The following is a 20,489-nucleotide window of genomic DNA, read 5'->3' as shown; positions in this document are numbered from 1 at the left end:
ACCAGCTGGCTGAAAGTGTTCGGGCGGGCTGGTCCAGCAGCCTAAATGGAGGCCTTGCACCACAGAGCTCAAGGTGCCAGACACAGAGTCAGGTTGAACTACCTTCATGAGAACTATGTCCACATTAAGGGGCAATAAATAAAAATGGATGGCAGCCTGCTCATGCTTTAAGGGATTCTATTATTAATGCAGCTCCCAAATCCACTTGTAATGAAAATTTTATATTAAATCTTTGTGATCTCACGTACTTGATAATCCACAGAACATTCTCATCCTCCTTCAAATGCTGTTGCTTTTCATTGTATCTTGTGGTGGTGAATTCCTTAAATTAATTATGTGTTGTGTGAAACTGACCTGAATCTCTCTATCCAGTCCACTATCCTGTTCTCACAGTGGCCAACCAGATGCCTGCAAATGCTCAAGCAGGATTCAAGCACAAGAGCACTCTCCCTTCTTGTAGTTTCCAGCAACTGGTATTCAGAAGCATTACTGCCTCTGACTAACTCCTAGTGCCATATTTATGAAAGAGGAAGGGGGAAATATCTATGTATCTACCAAGTCCCATTATGGGGACAGGCAGATGGTGTTTAAGCCCCAACAATGACATTTATTTATTGAAGGCATGCACACAAACCCCATGCACCCCAGTGGCTGGATTTAGCAGTAAGCAAAATGAAAAATGGCTATGCAAACACAATTGCCCGATTCAGAAATAGGAATCCTTCGGCCCTCCAGATGTCATTGGACTACTGTGTTTATATTTTATATTAAATTATTTCACACATCAGATTTGTTTATGTCAATTGGTAAGAATTGTTTTCAACCTAATCCTTTGTCATCACAGCTGAACTACATGTCCCATCACCTCTGGCTATTGGCCATGCTTGCTGGGGCTCATGGGAGTTGCAGTTCAGCAACATCTGAGTGGCCAAATCTTCTCCATACCTGGTCTAATGTGAAAGGCTAATTGAGACTGCCGTTAATTCAGAATGATGTCAAAGGGATCTCTTTGCATGGAAGCCTTTACATGCCCCCTGAAAAGCACTACTTTTCTCATATATATTTGGGGTGGGAGAAAAAGCAGGAATTTGTTACTCACTGATTGTGAGAAGCATTGTCTTCACTCTGAATTGGCTATGTGATAGTCAAATCCGATGAGTGTCATTGTGAAACCAGTTCAGAAGGAAGGCAGTGAATGAGATGCCCAATTGCACCTGCATGCTATATGATTTTCTGATATAGCTATGTGAGGGGAAACAGCACTAAAGGATTCACAGTGTCCTCCCTCCCATCACAAACACTGTGATGAGAGGCTCTTACATGAGCATAAGAAAGAATACTTTATTCAAGGCTTGCAATGGTGCAAATCATGTTACTGGTACAAATAGTCAAAGGCATCATAGGCAACAGCATCAGGGATCTGAGGCTGGACAAAACCTGTAAAGATCTCTCCACAAACCATCACACCCTTCCCACCCCCAGCATTTAAAGGTGAGACTTTGCACACTCAGTTGCAAGACTCTCCCTACAAGTCTGGTGGTCTTGGAGCCCCACCCTTCTCTGAAAGGCCTAGGTTCCTGTCACTGGGATGGGAGCAAGCCGCCCAGCTGCTGCTCCTCCAGCTGCCCCACCTTTCCTCTTTGCTGGTAGCCCCTGTCCCTCATTGCTAGGGAGGCTCTCCATTCAGTGGATGGGGGAGGACAGGGAGGTAGCAGGATTGCCTCTAACCTGGCCTCTAGAGAGACAGAACCGGAGAGGGACCATTTTCCATCTTGGACTGCTCCCCACTGATGGCATCCTTCACACCCTCCTCCTTTTCTTCCTCATCTCACAGCAATGACAACCTAAGCCCAAGCCAATCAGGATGGTCCGCCTCAGGATATGCAAAGAGGTAGAACACAGAGTTTATGAGCTGCTATGGAAATAAGGAAATGTCATGTTTGGAGTGGGAACATTTTTGCCCTCTGAAAACCTCCTTTTCTGCTCCCAAACTGTCCAAAATGTAGCATGGTCATATTGTAAATGAAGATAGTATTGTCTTTATTATTGCAGCAGCCCCATATCTTTGGGGAGTCTGACCTTTGCTCCTGTCCTTGGAAGAAAGGAGAGCAAAGCAATCCCATCATAGCAAAAGTTACATTCTTGCCTAAATGAAAATATTTCTCTGAGCTGAGAAAAATGATTCCTGACTCCATAGTCAGGAAAGAAGGGGTGGGGGAAATAGAAGGGGAATAAAACGTTGTGGCATAATAAAGAGCTGGAAGAAGCATAATCAATAAATCTAAAGTTCAGGCTATTTTCTTCCAACCACATCCGCTCAGTTGAGTTATTTATATGAGATCCCTGTTAGCAGTTTGGGAAGGTGAGAACATCAAGAGTCTCCATCCTGACTCTCAGAGAGGAGATAAAATGTAAATGTCCTACCATTTAGACATTTGGTGCAGGGGACCATTGTCATTCTGTTTTTTGGTTTTTTTTTAAAGAATAAAATTTATTACTTTTAAAAAGAAAAAAGACAGAAGATAAAGAACAAAAAAGAGAGAAAGAAAAAAAAGACAAAAAAGACAATACAATACATAAACAATACAGTATATAAACAATACAAAACACAACCCATTAAGCTAAACACATTTCTTTCATTCCCTTGTTTCCTCGACCTCCTCTCACCTCCCTTTTTGTATTCCACTTCTACTAGTTATTTCAGCAAATCCTTTCCATCTTTCTCTATTCTCTATCAAATTATAAATAACGTATTTTTTTAACCTTATTTTAACATTAAAGCTAGAATACTTATATATGCTTAACTCCTTATAACATTTCTGCTAAGTCCATAAAATATCAATCCACCATTCTTCTATCACTCATTAATTTTGCAATAATTCTATATATAAACTTTAAATTTTCCAATCTTCTTCCATCAACTCCTCTCCCTGGTTTCGGATTCTGCCAGTCCTTTCCGTCAATTCCATATAGTCCATCAATCTGGAGTTCTTATGTCCGAGGCTCTTAAGTCTTTTCCAGGTCCCTTCTGCAGATCTTCTTCATATTCTTTAATGCTAAAGAGCAAATCTCGAGGGAACTCCATCCTAACATTACTTTTATTCCTTCTGGACATTTCAGCCAAATTTCCATAGTTGAAGCTAGGGTCTATACAGTGTTTCAGGACATATTTCAACATTCCTCCAAATCCAAAGGCCCCCGAAACTTCAATCTCCTCCAAATCCAAGTCCATGTCCCAAAAGTCAATTAATCCCTGGATAGAGGGATCTTTCCAACTTTCCTTCTTCAGTCCAAGCCGGGATCCAATCCTCAGAATCTGGCCTCAATTTATAGTCCTCAATTTGCTTCTGTGGAACTAAGGATCCCACTTGTGTTATTTTAGGTTCAAAAACAACAACTTTCTCCTTTTCCTCCACCATTTGTTCTGCCAAAGTAGGTTCCTGTGCCAGGTCCTGAATTATTTCTGTGTTGGTGCTTGCTTTTTGTCTCAAATTATTCACTTCAACCCTCATGCCATCCGTCTTTTATGAAGCTCTTCCAGCAAATAGGACTTCCGGGTTAGTGCCATCGGCAATGGCGGAATTCCTCTGATGCAGAGGAACCCGCTCCGTGGAATTTGGGTCTCGCCGCTGCAGCGAAAGTGGAGACCCGTTAAAAATCACAGGCGGGTGAAGCCTGTGACCGTGGGATTCGGCGTGCACCTTTTGCGCCTCCCCTACTCGCGGGGAAACCCAATTTTCGGGCTCCGGAGTGAAGTAGGGTGAGCGGTGTGGTGCTGCAAACCAACTGCTCCTTCCACGGAGTGAAGCCGCACAGCTGTTGTCGGAGAGCGCTGACTTTTTCCTCTGGATAATTCGATCCTAAAAGTAACTACCCGTGAGTAGAACAAATCGGAAGATTTTAAAAAGAAAAAGGGTTTAAAAGAATTTTAATTTCAATTGGAGGATACTAAAAGGGAAAGAATTAATTTGGCAGCTGGGGATTTAATCCTTTGTCAAAGGCTTTCAAAGACTTTAGCTTGTAACGTCTTTGTTTCAGTCTATTTACAAAAGCGGAAGGCGGACTTCCTGTTTATGACCTTCCCACTTTGGCGCCAGATTAAGATAGTTAGAAATCCAATTTTCCGTTCTACTCACGGGTAGTTGTTTAAAGTCCAATTGTCCACAGGAAAAAGTCAGCGCTCTCCAGCAACAGCAATGCGGCTTCACTCCGTGAAAAAAGCAGTCGATTCAAAGCACCGCGCCACTCACCCGACGTCGCTCCGGATCCCCAAAACAGGGTTTCCCCGCGAGTAGGGGAGGCGCAAAAGGTGCCAGCTGAATCCCAGGTTCACAAGCTTCTCCCGCTTGTGATTTCAGTGGGTCTCCGCCTTCGCCGTGGTGGTCAGACCCTATTTTTCACGGAGCAAGTTCCTCCCGATCGGAGGAGCTCCGCCATTGCCGGAGGCGCCAACCCGGAAGTTGGGACCATTGTCATTCTGAGGGCCACATTCACTTTTTGACAACCTTCTGGGGGCTGCATGCCAGTGGCAGGTGGGGCCAGAGGCAAGATGTGGGCAGATCAAGGAATATGAATTATATCTCTGTACAGTAGGCTGGTTTCTATACATGCTCCTCTCCTTTCTCTAGCCACTCTCCTGGTGAGCAAATAGCACAACTGGAGTCCAAGGACCGATTCTGGAGAAGATGTGGTCTAGAGAGAGTATCAGGGGCAAGAAAGGGAGGGCTGGAGGGCTGCTACCAAGACTGAGCCTCCCCACCCTTATTCTAAATGAAACAATAGACCTACAGCAAAGGCAGCACAAATTGAACCACTCATGAACCACTGCTGAAGTTGATCTCCCCAAAGCGTCTTAAGCCACAGCGTCTCTGTTGCCCAACCATTACCTCTTTGCCTTGCTCTTGCTCTTTCTGCTAGGATGGATCTTAGCCATTTCCTGCCCCTATAGAATGCCCCCTTCCTATTAGCAGGAGGTTTGCTGCAAGAAATGTGTGGTAGGCAGATCTGGCAATTTCTGTTGCACAGTTTCTCATTTCCCTTGCATTTCTGGATCAATTTGTTATTTATTTATTTTTTAAAAAGTGCTTCTGTGAGCTGCACCCCACAGTTGCATTTCCACACCTGACCTCACCAGTTTCCATACATTGAAGGGCAAAATTTGTATCAGTTAGCCTGCAGTACTTGTGGGGCTGGGGGCTCCTCCTATGATTTAAATAGGTGTGGGCCAATTTGTCAATTTCGGCTTCTCCCCTCCCCCCCAAAATATCTTAAGCTCACTTTTCACATCAGCTTGCAATTATTATTTTTGAAAGTCCTTGTGGAAATTCATTTGCATTTTCAAGCAGATTTCTCCAAACTCTACAGATTTTGTATGCAATTTTGCCTAATATACACATTTTTGCACAGCAATTTACCCTAATACAATGCACTTTTGCATGTTGTTTTCACTAATAAATTCATACACAGATTGCATCTATATATCTTCACCTATATATGTATTTAATGCATTTAATATATGCATTTAATGCACACTTTCCCCTAATATATGTGTTTTTGTTCATATTACCTGGCTGAAGAATTGCTTTGCAGAATCTGGAGAAATGTGAATCCTGAAGGATGTCTGTGTTTTGGTTCATGTATCCATTTGGAAAATGTGAATTAGGTACACCCTTGTGCAAATTAATTGAAACAAAAAATAAACTAAGTAGTTTATTGTACAAAAATGCAAACTGTAGAGAAACTGATTTGGATCCTTTTTCCTTCAAATACATATTCAGTGCGTCACTCGTCTTGCGAGGTGCTTTGTCGAAGCAAGTAAGCGTCATATCTAGGAGTTGTTTTCTTCTTATGACCACACTTTCCTTTACATTTAGGAGAAACCAATCCAGTTTCCTGCTTCAAGTTGATGACACAGCTGACAGTTGCTAAACCCACACCAACCACTGAAACAATCTCTTGATACGTCTTAGCTGGGTGTTCGTGCAGAGTTACAATCTTCGTACGTTTCCTAGGTGTCACGTCCATCTCGAACGGCGGTCGAATCACATCTGGTCAGGTTTCTAAAAGCTGAAATACTGTAGCTGCTGATGTAATGATTGCATCATACACTACTGCGGTTGGACAGGATTCTAAAATCTGATGCAATATAGTAGCTGCTGACATCATAATTGCAGCAGCCAACATAAAAAAATGATCAAACTGACTTTTCATGTTTGTTTTGGGTACAGAATTACAAGTAAGATAGAAAACATGCTTTGTTTCAATTAATTTGCACAAGGGTGTAGGTTTGCCTTTAATAGTGAACTGAACCAAACGTCTTCCCCATCCCTAGTGACAGGGTTTTCTCTGTTGCCTCACCTGGGCTTTAGGTCTCCCTGCTCTGGCAGATTTGCTTGGTTCCCTTCCTTATGACATGTCAGAGCAAATGGAAGATCTTCCTGTTTGACTTGATTCTCTGTGTTGTTGTTATCTCCTGCCTTCAGCTTTTGCTATTTTTAAAGAAAAATAAATGAATAAATAAATAAATAAATAAATAAATAAATAAATAAATAAATGCTAATGGCTGTTTTGTTTTTGTTCTATTAAATGTTTGATTAAGTCCCTTGGGCGTCTCTACATTGAAGCAAAGAGATATAACTGTTTTTAATAAATAATAGAAAAATAACTACAGACGTTGAGCCTTGCCTTGTGTCCATCTGTTTCTGCTTCTCCTCCTGATGCCCCAGGCCTTTATCTAGCTGCTTGGCTGCAGAGCTGGCCCAAGAAAATTTTAAAGCCTGGAGAAGGTCAAGATGTTACATGTCTGAGAGCAGAAGTCTTGCTTAAGGGGTGTGCAAGGCATGCTGGGTAACACATGCAGCTCTCTTTTCTCATGACTGCTGCCTGTCACCCTGCTCCAAATCTGCCACCTGAAGTAGCTGCCTCAATCTTCCCCATGGTATAGCTGGCCCTTCTTAGACCCATTGCTCTATTTTCTCCTCTCTCCACATTTGCCCTATCAATACAGCTAAGCTACTGGGAACCAAACGCAGGAGCTAATGTGCTGGCTCAGAAGATGAGAGTACTCCTAGCCTGCTCTCTGTTGCCCTTGGGCACCACCACTGCAGCTGGCCAGAAGGTGGAACTGCAGTGATGTGTTGAGCTGTATTGCCTCCCTAGAATGGTTTAGAATTTAGATATGCCATCATCACCTTGCCTGTAAGTGAAGTGGCTATTTATTTATATAGTTGCAGTGCAGTCCTGGCCAGCTGCGTGTGCTATTAGGTTGCTGACACCTGTCCTATAGATAGCAGAGATTGCTGATGGGAGGCGAGATACCTATAAGCAGGTCCTCAAGCTCTGAATAGTTTTGCTTTTCCATCTTGGCACAAAGTGCCTTTAGCAAAATAAACTATCTCTAGGGAGGCAAGCAGAATGAGGAGGGAGATAACCCCGGCAGCTTGCAGATCAGGGCTTATCAAAGGTGATTTCTGTTGCTGTGTCTTTCCAAGTTGTGCTGAAGATGAGAAGCCAAAACAGGTCAAGGCATCAAGATGCTTGTCCGATCCCTTTAGGAGTAGTGCTGCATTGTTAGTGACACAATAAGCTCCGGAGGGACGGTTGCCTGAGATTCAGACAAATACTGCAGGGATTTTGCCTCTCTGATGTTAGCTGCTTTGAGTGACTCATTGGTCAGCCTCCAAACTGGAGTCATTCATAAAAAAGGACCTCAGCTGCAGCAGCGAGACAATCAGGAGCCTGCAGGCTAAGGCACAGAAATGTGGAGCTTAGCATGGAAATCGGGATTTTTTTTAGAAAAGAGATTATCGGAGCACACAACCTTTATTTGGCAGCATTTCAAGGCCAGGTTATCATCGGGATGGGAATAGGAAATAATGGCTCCATTTGCCATCTACACTATACATTTAAAGCAGTACCATACCACTTTAATCAGTCATGGTCCTTGCCTCCCCCCGCCCCTGAAATCCTGGGAACTGCATTTTGTTAAAGGTGCTGAGCAGTGGCGTAGCAGGGTGAGGCAACAGGGGTGGTTGCCCCAGGTGCAAAATTATTAGGAGCACAACATTTCAACACCCAGTGCTGCCTCAATACAGCCGTGTGCTTCTGTTGCTAGGTTCCACCGAAAATGGCTTCTCCATGCAAACCAGGAAGTGACCTCTCCAGGCAATGGAATGACTCTTCTTTTCTTATCTCTGTGGCTGTGATCTCCTGGGAGATGCAGACACCATCAGGCAGGTGAATGTGCATGCATACTCCATCTGTTTCCCTCCCTGCACGGCCCTGGCCACTGGCAACCCACGCTATGTCACTAGTGCTGAGAATTGTTAGGAGACCCCTATTTCTCTCCCAGGGCTACAATTTCCAAAGTGGTTTCACAGTCAACCCCTCTTCCCATGGAACTCTGGATATTGGAGCTCTGGGAAGGGGATATAGGGCTTTTTTAAAAAAAACCACTCTCAGCACCCTTAACAAGCTACCCTTCTCAGGATTTTTTGGGGAAAGCCATGACTGTTTAAAGTGGCACAATTCTGCTTTAAATATATGGTGCAGGTGGGTCAGAGGGATGAAGATTTATCATAAAATCCTTTGATTGTAAGTGGCAGAACATCTCCTCCTGATTTAAACCCCACAACAACCCTGTGAGGTAGTTTAGGCTGGCAGACAGTGACTGGCCCAAGTCCCACAGTGAGTTTCATGAATCATGGATGAATGGGTATTTGAACCCTGGTCTCTCAGGTCCTAGTCTGACACTCTAACCACTACACACACCGGCTGAATCAAATTTCTTGCCGTATTGCTGACATACACTCTCTCCCAGCTTCCTTCCTGCCTATGCCTGGTATTTCTGCACATGGGCGGTGCTGTGTAAAGAATAGTAAAAGAAGAAGAAGTTCATTTTGAACTAGTGAAAGAGAACTTTTAAAACTGGAAAATGGAGGGGGAGGAGATATCATGTTCTTACTTCAGCATCACTGACTTGTTGTGATGTGGTTGAAAGTCACTTTAAAAAGAAAAGAAGAATTCCCTGGATTATCAGATGATGTTGGATATTTGGATGTGTCCAGCTTTCCGGTTTCTGAAGGGTTTTTAAAAAGTGTGACTTGGAAGCCATGCAACTTTGAAATATCCATGGTGAAAAATAATAACTTTGCAGCGTGCCATCCTTAATGAATGCATGGCTGTTAGTGATTTGCTCATTTGCATGAGGTCCCTCATGACAAAAGCTCTGTGCAAATTAATCGGCAGTGGATGTAAATAGTTTAACAATAAATTTAGCTTTGCTTGCAGCAGTTCCTGGAGCTTAAAGGGGTCGGGTGATACAGAGAGAAAAAGCTGAGTTTCCTTGTCATTGGTGGTCTCTGTTAGCCTGACAGTCTGGTTTTAAATGAAATGCTTCAATGTTGTTTTGATCCCCCTCCCCACCTTGTACTAAGCTTCCTGGGAGACAAGGGCCTTTGCTGGTACCAAGCTCCTGGCTTTGCAGCATTTTCAATTCATTATTTTGGCATTCATTGAGCCTGAGGTATTGTGGCCACCACTGTGGTCCGAGCATCCCTTCCTTGTCTAGGCTCCTGATACCACCAGGGGCAGATGTTTGACTGCAGCACTTGGCCTCTGGCCTGGAAGGAGAAAATTGGCACGTCAAGTCCAATCACTCCAGTGCCTGCATGCTTGACAGCTCCATGGAGTGACCTTGGAAGGCACACAAGGAGGAAGAGATAACAGCTTATTTCCCTAACGAACCAAGGATTTTTGAACTAGGCTTCAAAGTTTGCAAGACATTTTGTTTACCCACCATTTTATTTGGTCACGTACTCCATGCCTCAGCCTCCAAATCCACATATTTAGGCTTGCAACTTGTGACAACTTGAGGGTGTTGCGCTAGCATGGACATGATCCTTAGACTCTCAGTTCCGTGATTCCCCACGGCTTTATTCCAAAAATCACTACACAGCTGAAACATAGATCAAGTTACAGATGACACAGTTCAGGTGTTCAACACAAAGCTCTGAGGTACATGGCTTGGTGCAAACTAAGATGGTGTTTCATGTCCCCTTTGCTCTGCATTCACACTTTCTGGGTCCCAAGCAATAAGACTGTGTAAGCAAGCAAGCAAGCACTGCTGTGAATTGGCCAGGTCTGGTCATGTGGATACAGATGATGGCACATCTGACACAGGGTCTGCCTGGCTGTTTCAGTTTCCAGTTCAGGTTCAGGCACCTCCCTGTTTGCTGGGCAGGTCATGGTAGCAGGATGTGGGGCAGCCTCTCCTTCCTTTGCCAAAACATCCAGCAGTGACCTCTAGAGGTGCCTTCAGCTTATCTCCATCATTGAGCTCAGCACTCTAATCTCATTCTTCCCCCACATCTGACCAGTTGTGCCAAGAAATATCTACAGGGTTCATAACAAGTTTGGGGGGAGTAGTGTTCTTATTGTCACTGTAGCACATTGATGGGGAACCTAGGGGAACCCGTTGGACTTCAACTCTCATCAGTCCCAGCAACCATGACCAATTGTCAAGCATGATGAGAGTTACAGTCCAGGAACCTCTCTGGAGGGGCATAGTTCTCCCAGACATGTAGTAGTGTGACCAATGGTTGGATAGAGCTCTGAGGAGAAGGGTGGAGCTATGCATATGGGGAAGTTACCAACTTGATCCTAATGACATATTCAGGATGAGTGAACACGCATGATGGTAATGGGGAGAACCTATGCATGTACAGTTGTATGTCTGAATGGAGTGTACCTATGCACAGTACTCTCCCAGTGACTGGGACCTCTGCTTTTCCAGATTTCCCTTGTTCTGTATATGTAGGTCCCAGGCAGATGTTCAGCTGAACATGCATAAATCTTGTCCCCTCTTTTGAATTCATTCAGATTCATTCAATATCCGTGAATATATTATAAGAACAGGGGAATGACTCTGGTATTGCTTCCACACCACATTCTCTGCAATAGATTTGGCCACCTTCGCCTTCTACCCCAACATTTTACTCGTGCAAATTGGATCCTCTCTTGTGGTGCCATAATCTGTGAATGGCCTACTGTACAGTATGTGCTTGATGGGTTTCTCTCCACACCACAAAATGTAAAGTGGGAACTGCTTCTGAGGAGGTACCAGAACTAAAAGAAACAGACGCAATGCAATAACTCTAACTGCATGAATCATTCATCTTAACTGGAACCCAGATCTCCCAAGTATATTTGAGAGGTTTTGTAGGATGCAGAAATGCTTCCCTTTGGTTTTCACAGAAGGGACCATGTCCCATCATTTCCTGTTATTGATTTCCTGATTCATCATCCCTTTGCGCTGCTTCCCAAACCCTGCCCTGCCTTCTTGCCCTACATTTCCATTCATATTAGTTTGTCCTTCTGAAAAAGCCATAGCAACCTGACCTATACTCATCGGCATGAACTTGCAAGAGTGCTGCCTTCGAAATAGGTACCGGTGAGCTTTGCTAGGCCTTTTTCTTGTCATTTAACCAAGTGTGCCTCTGAACCGTAAAGAAGGAATCATTGCAGGTTGGAAATAAAATAGGTGATGCTCTTTAATCCTGAGCAAACACCCTATGTCATGTCTGGCCCTTCTGTTTGTTACCACAGCACTAACAATTGGAGCCAACTGTTGTTGGAGCTGTCTGCGGTTTAATTAGCCAATAACTTGGATCTTAATACAGCTGGTAAGGAGGCATCCAATAGATTCTGATGCTTCATCCCAGTACTGGGGTAACCTCTTAGAATATGTAAGAAAATAAACAAGGGCCTCAGGATCTGTACTTGACTGGGGTCTGTTCTGATTTTCAGATTGCTAAGATCCTTGGTATTTTAAGAATGGTGCACTTTCTTCACAGCTGCATTGCACTCCCTCAGGCAGCAAACACATATTAATGTGACAATATTCAAGTTAGTGTTCTGATCTGAAATCTTGGGTTTCTTTACCCACATCAGCCTTACATCAGATGTAATCTCAAAGGCAGTGCGCACATATGACTACAAAACCCACCCATGGCTGTGAAGGAAGTGAATAAGCACAGAATAAGAACTAGTCTGTTGTATCAAACCAAGGCCACATCTAGTCCATCATCCTGTTCTCACACTGGCCAGTCAGAGGCCCCAATGGGAAGCCCACAACAACATCTCCCTACTTGGGATTTCCAGTAACCAGTATTCAAGAGGCATACTATTTCCGAGAGTAGCCATGGGTTGCCTTATCCTCTGTGAATTTCTATAATCCCATATTAAAATTGTCTAAGTTTGTGATCAAAATTAAATTGCCTGGAACTACCATATTTTTCGCCCTATAGGACGCACCGTCCCATAAGGTGCACCTAGTTTTTTTTTGGGGGGGGAAATAAAGGAAAAATTTTTATTCCCCCCCCCCAGGCACGGGGCTGGGGTGGGGGAAGCCCGAGCTTCCCCCGACCCCAGCCCCCAGAACAGACAACTCTCCGCAAGCCTTGGGAGCCCAGCGCCGGGCTCCTGAGCCTTGCGGAGAGGTGCGCGAAGTCTGGGCACGCTGAGGTCAGTGCACCCAGCCTTCGGCATGCAGGCAACTCTCTGCAAGCTGCAGGAGCCCGGCGCGGCTCCCACGGCTTGCGGAGATCTGCGCGAAGCCTGGAGAGCGAGAGGGGTTGTTGCGCACCGACCCCTCTCGCTCTCCAGGCTTCAGCGAAAGCCTGCATTCGCCCCATAGGACGCACACACATTTCCCCTTCATTTTTGGAGGGGAAAAAGTGCGTCCTATGGGGCGAAAAATACGGTACATTTGGGTGAGCAACAGTTTCTAGAGGGTGGCACAAATGCTTATGTTCCCCAATCCCTGTGGTCCAGTTTGACAGGTCAGTGGGATAATCCACCTGCCAGTTATCTAAGATCTCACTGGCATCAGATGCCATGTTTTCCTTTGCCTATGCATTTTGAAATCAGAAATTCCCCTGTGTTTTGGCAAGCCCAGCTGATTTACTGATCACTGGTGTCTCTAAATCTCACTTTACGCAGTGAACCAAGTCTTTACCAGGTATTGGGACAGGTAATCATAGCTTGTCTGAAACAGCCTTATGGGCCAGCTTGGAAGGCTGATAGGGCTATTTAGACCCAGAGGGCAGAGGTTTTCCCCTTCCACTGCATTACATCTTCTGTGGGGTGGGGCTTAGCTGCCGTAAATATAAGAATGGCGGCAGGGCCATGCAACTCCAAAAATCTGTTGAACCAACCCCACCACATATAAAATTGGATACAAGGACAAATTCATGGGAATCCCTAGATGTTAGAATTTTAAAACTTAAGAGTGATGGATGTACATCAATCCATCATTTAATGTCTGGGCATTCCATCATTGGCATCTGATACTGGAGTAAGAGAGGGGTGAACTGCTGTTTTGGCCCAATGAGTGTTTTTGCATATTCTTTATTTTGTTCATTCACTCAGTCACTCTGACTTCAGATTCTCATAAGTAATTGTCAGCTACTCCTTAATCAAAGTGTGATCTCCTGTTAAATGCTTCTCATCACCCATGTTCTGCCTCATTCTCCCTATTGAATTTTTTCACCTTCATTATGCAAGTTATGAAATGCCTCTTAAAAATGGATTTCTCATACAATGGAGGTAATTAGCAATTAACCAACCTTATCTCTTGTTGTCTCCCACTTAACCCATTAGCTCAGCTAGACAGAAGCCTCAACTATTTTGCCAGCTTAGAGTTTCAATGCATCATCATCCTGGGACTTTAGATTTCACCATTCATTCGCTTATTGGACTGTGCATTTCTTTCCTGGCAGCTGAAGAGCAGAACTTCAAATATAATCTGGTATTCAGATTTGCAAGAGCCTTTCCTTCCCCATTAGCCCTTTTATTCGAATACAAACTATGATGGTCACATTTATGATACTGATAGACCTTTCAAAATTAATTTATAAGCATAGGAAGCTGCCTTATCCTGTGTCAGACTAATGATCCATCTTGCTTAGTACTGATTACACTGACTGGCAGAATCTCTCCAGCGTTTGAGGCAGGGAGTCTTTCAAAGCCCTACATGGAGAAGGCAGGGATTGAACCTGGGACCTTCTGCATGCAAAGCAGATCCTCTACCAGTGAGCTATGACTCTTTCCCAAACATCTGAGGCTCAGATGCACATGGAGTCATATGGGAGGACCTGTTTCCTAAGACACTATAGAACCAGACCACATGGATCTCCTACCCTCGCATTGTGATATTCCATACGATGTTTCAAGCTGAAGGAGGGATTCCTACCAGAGTTCAGCTCTAAGCACAAGTTCAGGTCCAGACAGAACTTTGGACAGCTCCATGTGAAACTCTGGGACAACTCTGCAGGCTCAAGTGTTGCTTCAACAGCGGTCTAGAGTTCCTTGAGGCTTGAACAAGGTTGCAACTCAGTCTGGGTTATTAGCTCCGCCCCTGCTGGGAAAAGCTTAAAAGAGGATTGTCAGTTGTGCAAGGATTGACTCCAGTGACATAAGTGTGGCTCTGTTGTGGCTTCCAGGATGGAGACTTCAGACTATGAGGATGAGGGTAGCACAACCTCTATGGGCTGTTGGGAAGGAGTGGGGAGACATCGGCTCCTGAGGTTCTGTGGATACTGGGGATCGGGATCTTCCTCCTTGGAATTTCTGAACTCACCCCCCCCCCGCAAAATGTGGGGATTCTAACCCTGGGGTCATGACACCCACCAGCAATGGCTTCCCTTTCCCTTTGATGTGGCAGTGGGTGGGGGAGACACAAAATCCTTTGCTTTGTGCAGATTGACCTGCTTCTGAAATAAACAGGGATCATCACCTGTACCAATGCATGTGAATTTCTGCCCCAGGGTGCATGACATCAATTTCTTCAGTCGGTGCTGGTGTATTGAGGATAAACACACTTTTGTTGCCCTAGCAAAGAACTGGGGCAGAGTTGCGGGAGGTAGAGGGGACTGCAAGACAGGGTCAAATTACTAAGCTCAATTAGACCCTTGTACCCATTCGCTTACATAGCCAGAAGGCAGTCAGGCAGGGACATAAACCTTCTTGTATTTTGGCCATGCCAGATTTGTTGTTAAGTGATGGATAAAATCAATTCACAAGCCAGGAGTTAAATCTATAAATAAAAAAAGCATCCCTGGAAGGCGGTGTGGCTCCAGGTGCTTGGAAATTATTTGCTCAGACTGGCACTCATTATATACTCCATTCCTGATGTGGTTTTACTGTTAAAACCCCTGTCACTCCGAGATTATTTATTCCCTTCCCCTTGCAAAGTCTCTGGTGCGTCTGTCACCCATAAAGCAGAGAGGTGCTTAGCTTTGCTGCCTTGCGTGTGGCTTGCAGAAACAGCTCTGCTGCAGCCTTAGGGCTCTAACAGAGAAAACCAGAATGGCAGGACTGAGATGATCCAAACCTGTGAGAGAACTAGAGATCTGGAATGCGTGACTGTAAAGGATTGATCCTGGAGAATGAGGATTGGGCTGGGAGATGTACGATCCTGCCAGGATCAGCTGACCATGTGCACTCGGAATCCTTGGACCAGAATGATGGGGAGAATGCTCCCAGTTCAGAAAAAAAGGGAAAGTATTTTCCATAACATCAGAAAATAGTTTGGCTTACTCTGATTCCAAATCAAACCTTGCTGTGACCCCAATAATATCAGGAATGCAACATGGTCTGACTCCTCTCCCTTCTACCCACAGTAACCCAACAATACTTGACCCACCCTGCTTCTTGCCCACTATTGACCTTGCTTGCTGCTATGGCAGCAGGGAAAGAGAGGGAGATTTTCCCCCTCTGATACTGTTACAGTTGCATGGCAGACTTGAGGAGCCCTGGGAAATGTTATTTTCCCAGTGCTACCATAGTGCTATAGGAAGTGGTGGCTGGAATAGAACCTGATTTCCTTAATTTAACTATTCCTATATTTTTCCCCAAGAACCACCTTTGGGAGGGGGGCTTTTTAGTAAACTTTTAATCTTGTTTCATGAAACTTTTGTGAAACCACCCCATGCCTAATCAAAGTTCTATGTTACTTTTAAATGTTCAAGAGGAGACACAAGGGGATTTTAGGCTGTTTATTGAAAGGGATGAAATAAATACTTTCACCTGGTGGCAAGCAGTGATGGTCTATAGGGAGAGATGGGCAAATGTAAGGGGACTTTCTGTTAGACTCAGAACTCACTCCCTCCCCCAATGGCACAGGATCCAGGGAAGCTGGGGTGCCAAGAAAGCATGGGTACCATTCAGTGGAACATGGCAACTTTATCATGATTCAGTCTTTCCATAAAAGAAACCTGTCATGGACTGGCTGGGTGCAGAGAAGTGGTGGGAGGCACCAGCTGGGGAACCCCCAAGGGAAGAGGCTCAGAGCCAGGGAATTGGTGGTCAAAGGGAGAAGAGGGAGCAGACTGGGAGGAGGAGGTATCAGAAGTTGAAGTGAGCAGGAAGAGTCTGTGCTGGAGAGTAGTCCAGAACCAGAGGCAGAAGCAGAGGCTGGAGATGAGGGGTGCCAATAGCCAGAGATGAGGCAGGCTGCTGAAGAAGCCAGAGGGTTTCCCCCTCCTGCTGTGAGCATCTCCCCTCCCCACTGGTCTTTCAGAACCTACAGAGGTATGAAGAGGGTGGAGCAGAAACAGACAAGGCATCTGAGTCTCAGGTCACTTAGGAAGGCACCGGGAGAGGAAGAGACTTAGAGAGCTGTAGAAGGGCGGGGAACATCAGTCCTTGCAACTGCCTCATTGGAGCAAGGCCTACTGAGAAGAGTTGCTGTGCTCACTAGGCCTGAACTGTTTTGCTTCTTTGAAGAGTTGACTTCACTGACACCTTGTGAATTATTGCTGAGCAGCTCCCGACTCCTGCCTTGACAAAACCTTTCAGAAGGATGCAGGCAAGCTGTGGAGAAATAAGTCTCTTCCCAACTTGATTCATGGGTTGATTGTATTTTTTAAAAAATCACTTCATTGTTAAATGCAGCAATAAAGTTCAGTGAATTAAAATCAATGCAGTCACTGCTTCCCCTGGCACTGAGTCAAGGGTTGCTCTTCAGAATGGGTGACAGAGTGCCAGGGCTCTCTGCCAAGCGGAAGGAAGATGAACCTCACCAGCTGAATATACAGTGGTGAGATATAGAGAATCATCTTTTTCACACAATAGGATCAGCAGGACCAGCCTTAACATGAAATAGTGTGAAGCAATTGCAAGAGGCAGTAGATTCAACACAGGGCAATCTTTTCCTGTCTTCAATCACTTACCAGTTTTTGGACTAACAAATTGAGGTGGTGGGGTTGTGGCAAAGGTTCACATCAGACACTGCAGTGGCACTCCATATATTGCATCAGATTCTTGATATGCATCCAGATACATTAGGAGACTTGGGAAATTTAGTTCATATGGCTTCCAGTGTCTCTAGTTGGCACAAGTATGCTTGGAACATTGTCTAAAGATACTTAGAACCATAGGAAAACCATGCTTGTGACAGGATCCAGATGCTCTAGAGAGGAACTACATTCTTTCAGAACTAAATTTTCTGAGAAATAGCTTTCTCAAGTGCCCAAAACAAAACTTGACTATCATTTCACTTCAGGGAAATAACAGATGTTGGACTTGAATGGATCAGGTCTCTTCTAATGTCCTTATCCTCCTTGATGCAAGTGTCAGAAACAGATAGGTGGTAACTTGAGTCAAGAAATGTTCTAGAGTCATCCCAAAGTGAGGAATAATGGTGGACTCTCATGATTCTGGGATGCACTGCATTTAGCTTGCTGTGTAAAATGGCATAGAAACATAGAGTTGGAAGGGACCACAAGGGTCATCTAGTCTGACCCCCTGCAATGCAGGAATCTTTTGTCCAACAAGGAGCTCGAACCCACATTCCTGAAATTAAGGGTCTCATGCTCTTCAGCATAATAATGTTTAAATGCCAAGGCTAGCCTCCCTTTTGGGCTGCTATAGTAAGAGAGCTATACTGATTTTGGGTGTCTTCCTATCCATTCCCACCTCCACTACAGCATAATCACTGAAAAGTGTAATGAGGGATTTTAGAGGAAGTGTCATTGTTTGTAAAGGACACCAAGTGATGATGCTCTGGGAGTATGGAAGGTAAGAGCATAAGAGTAAGGACTTCCGGGTTAGCGCCAGCGCTTAATGGCGGATTTCTCCCGGAGCTCCGGGAGAGATCTGCTTCGCGGGTTTGGGTCCCGTAGCTCACGGCGGAGCGAGGACCCTCAAAAATCACAGGCGCGTAGCCTGTGAACCGGAGACTCGGCGGGCACCTTTGCGCCCCCCCGATGTTGTGAAATAGCCTTTTTAAAGGCTAAGGATCAGCGGAGGGTGTGTGGAGCGGTGCTGAGAGTCGCTTTCACCCAGCCTGCGAAGCGAAGCCGCGTCGCCATTAGCGGAGAGCGCTGACTTCTTCCCGAGAATTCGGATTAAAAAAGAGCAACTTTCCGTGAGTAGGACTGAGCTTATATTAAAATTGGACGCTAAAATTAAAGAAATTGGGCACCGAGACGGACAAGCACTAAAAAGGAAGTCTGCTTTCCGTTCTGCAGCAAGATTAAAGTGAAAGGCATTTAAGCTGTAACTTTGACAGGAGAGTTTGCGAGCTAAGAAATCCAACACCAAGTAAAGAACTCCCTCCCCAGAAGGCAGGAGGGGGGGGGAGAAGACTTTAAAGGGATTTTCCTGCCTGTTTTAAAAGAAATTGAACTGTTTACCGCTGCTCCTCTACCTGGGGGCCGGACTGCTGGAGGAAAGGAACCGGCTAAGGACGGTCGCTACAAAAAGGTTAGAAAGTAACTGTAACATTGACTTTGGCCACTCTCAACTTGAAACATTCTATTTTGCTACATAGTAAGTTATCTGCAGGATACTATTGATTTGGATCTTTTACAAAGAAAGGGACTAGGAGGGCTTTTGCCTTTTGGAAGGTGTGGGAACAACTTGAAGCTTAAGAACTGACTTTACGCCCTCTAGAGGATTTGTGAACAGTTTCAGCAACAAGTGGAATTTAAAACCTGAGAATTGTTTTCCTCTGACAGCTTAAGAGTGTGGGAATGACCTTGAGTGAAAGACTTTGTTATGGCAGATGGTAAACAGAAAGAAGATTCACAAGAAACAACTTTGAGATCTGGTAGACAATACAAAGCTGATCTTCAAAGAAGGGCCTCTGTATCAGGGGCCTCGGGAACTGCAGCTGTCACAAAGGCAAAAGTGAAAATAATGTCTTCTGAGGAAGCGTTTGCAAAGGCATTGGGGAAAATAAATGACTCTTTAGAGGAACTAAAGAAGCAAGGTGCTGAGACAAATAAGAAAATTGAAGAAATCTCTGGGAAAATTGATTTAAATACTAAAAGTATAACTGACCTCGGGAACAAAGTGAACTCTAATGCAGAAGCAATTGGGAAATTATTGGAAGATTCATCCACAACACGAAAGATAGCTGAGGAAGCTAAGGAAATTGCTACTGCTGCTGAGGAAAAATTTCCACCGGTGTACAGGAAACTAGATGAGTATGAACTGGCACTTTCTATGCAGGATATGCAACGCAAGGAGAAGAACTTAAGGATCAGACTTGTGCCGGAAAAGGAAGGAGAGAACTTGGTGGACTACCTGACAAAAGAGTTTTCTGACTTTTGGAAGCAGGAGCTGAAAGAAGAAGAGTTCAAGATAGAGAGTGCATTTAGGTTGGGAATAAGGCAGAGGAAGAATAGACCCAGAGATTGTCTGATAACTTTAAGATCCAAGGAAGAGAGAGATAAAATATTGAACCTGCATTACCAAACAACCCTTCGAATTGAAGATTTCTATATTGAGATCTTTAAAGATATTCCCAAAAGTATTTTGGATGCAAGAGGTCCCTACAAGGATTTGGTGACACTGCTGAAAAGGAACTACATACTATTCAGGTGGGAGTTTCCCCAAGGCCTGTCTTTTAAATATAAGGGGAAGAAAAGAAGAATAAAAACAGTGAGTGATAAAGACAAGTTCCTGGGAGAACACGAAGAAGACCTACAGAAAGAGACCTATCCAGGAGAAGGACACCCTTCAAGTAAGGGATCACTAGACACGAACACAGAACCACCGACAAAAGACGAACAACAACTGGGAGCTGTAGGAGGAAGCAAGTAACCCCATCATGGCTTTGCAACTTCTAACCTGGAATTGTAACGGTCTAAACAATCCCCGAAAAAGGAAAAATATATTTCACGCTCTAAAGAAAGACCAATTGGATTTGATTTGTCTACAAGAGACTCATGTGACAAGAGCACATAGAAAATTATTAATAAATAAGAGATTGGGACAAGAATTTATATCTTCAGACAGAGTAAAAAAGAGAGGAGTGGTGATCTACGCAAAGGAAAATCTGCAACCGAAACAAATCTTTAAAGATGACCAAGGAAGATATTTGGCAATTGAAATTCAATTCCAAGGAGAAAAATTTTTGACAGTGGGAATATATGCACCAAATGAAGGGAAAGCAGAATTTTTTAAGAAGTTGCATGAGACTT

Source organism: Podarcis raffonei, chromosome 15 (assembly GCF_027172205.1).
Source record: "Podarcis raffonei isolate rPodRaf1 chromosome 15, rPodRaf1.pri, whole genome shotgun sequence".
NCBI lineage: Eukaryota > Metazoa > Chordata > Lepidosauria > Squamata > Lacertidae > Podarcis > Podarcis raffonei.
This window is presented reverse-complemented; position numbering follows the sequence as displayed.